Here is a 1,742-nt window from a genome sequence, read left to right as displayed (position 1 = left end):
CCAAGAACATTATACTTCATCCCCATATACTTTGGTTTGATTTATGTTTCATAATCGTCTTGTTTTTTATTATAAAGTTGATATCTTTTGCAATTGAGTTAAGGATTGAGTTGTGTTTGATTATACTTGATTGTTGAATGAGTTTGCTTATGATTTGGATGAGTAATATGATAGTAATATTTATTATAAGCTGTTGTCCAATTAACATGCTTGGCTAATCTTGTTAGTTCTACCTAGGTTTGAAGATTATTGTTCAAGTTTAACGAGTTTTAAGGATTGTTTGATCAAAATACGTGAATTGCTATTGTAAAGTTTGATTTATATATGAATTAGCTTGTGTTTTATTGCTGGGATTTTATTAATATTACTTCATAAGCCTCATGCTTTGATTGATTGATTGTGTTTTGATTGATTTTTGCATGTTTGATTCTAGACTTTGTGTTTATGGTTTGTTTGCGGTCGGTACAACCATAGGGTTTTGTTAAGGGAAGTATTTGATAAAAATCAGCGGCTATACACCATCTTAGAGAATGAGAGGTGATAAGATGTTAGGGTTGTTTCATAGCCTTTGCATGCTAGGATTAGAATTGCGCGAGAGCGAGTTCGGTTCTTGTCGGGTTTGGGTTTTTGAGTGGCTAGTTGATCTAATTTGTGTTAAATTAAATTGTTCCTCTATCATTGGTTGTGTAGTATTCATATCCATTAGCGTTGATTGTCGGTGAGTCCGAGAGGAGAGCCGACATTAGAACACCTTAGTAATCATTTTCCGGTTTGTTTTTCTAATCAATTAAATGTAGTTAAGGTTTGTTAGTGAGACCGAGAGGTGATATATCTAGCTTGAGCGACCCTTAGGTGTATCATCTTTATATACAGGGGTCGTGAGATCATTCAATCCATTTGCTTGTTAGGCCGTCAATTTGATTCATACCTAGGTTGACCTTTTCTCCATTGTTTTAGTTAAGGGTTGTTAAGTTTCTAAGTTTGGAAAGTTATGTCAGTCATTCTAGTTAGTTAAGTTAAAATTAATTAAGTTAGTTAAAGTAAATTAGGTAAAGTAGTTTTTAATAATAAATTTAATCCGAATATTATTCTTAGGAAGGTCTTGTCTAGGGTTTAGTAATCAAAAGCATTTTCACGTGTCCTTGTGTTCGATACTCGGACTTCTTATTTGTTTACTACTTACGATTGGTACACTTGCCGGTTGTGTTTGGAATTATTAGGATAATATGTCTTAAAATTAAAGCTTAGATGTGAGTTTCATAGATATAAATTCGTGAATTAAGCACACATCACCGTCCTTTCACAACATGCCACTTTAACAACAAATATTCCAGTTTTTGAATATGGTACATTTACAGGAGAACCAGCTGGCTGTAGATCGTCAATTCCAAGAGCAAATACGTCTGGATCAGTGAAAGATGGTTAGCCACATCTCTTATGTTCAATGTGAAATCTTGAACTCTGTGTGTTGGTTACTGCTCAGGGAAAACAAGCTGAGATTATACTTCAACTGACATGAAAAGATGATATATTAAAGAAGATGAAGGGGAATGTCACACCCTCAAAATCCACTAACGGAGTTTTACCGTCAGAGGGTGTGAACAAACAGGATCGGAATCATTAGTTATAATCAAACCATAAAAACGTTTAACTGAAAATAAGTGCGGAAGCGTAAAACCATAGAAACCAATGTTGCGTCACGCAGGACGACTTAAAAACCAATGATAACAGTTTAAAACAAG

This window comes from Bidens hawaiensis, unplaced genomic scaffold (genome assembly GCF_021521415.1).
Source record: "Bidens hawaiensis isolate Kalapana, Puna unplaced genomic scaffold, B.hawaiensis_p1.1 tig00013292_1, whole genome shotgun sequence".
Classification (NCBI taxonomy): domain Eukaryota; kingdom Viridiplantae; phylum Streptophyta; class Magnoliopsida; order Asterales; family Asteraceae; genus Bidens; species Bidens hawaiensis.
The sequence above is the reverse complement of the archived record's forward strand: the minus strand, read 5'-3'. Positions refer to the sequence as shown.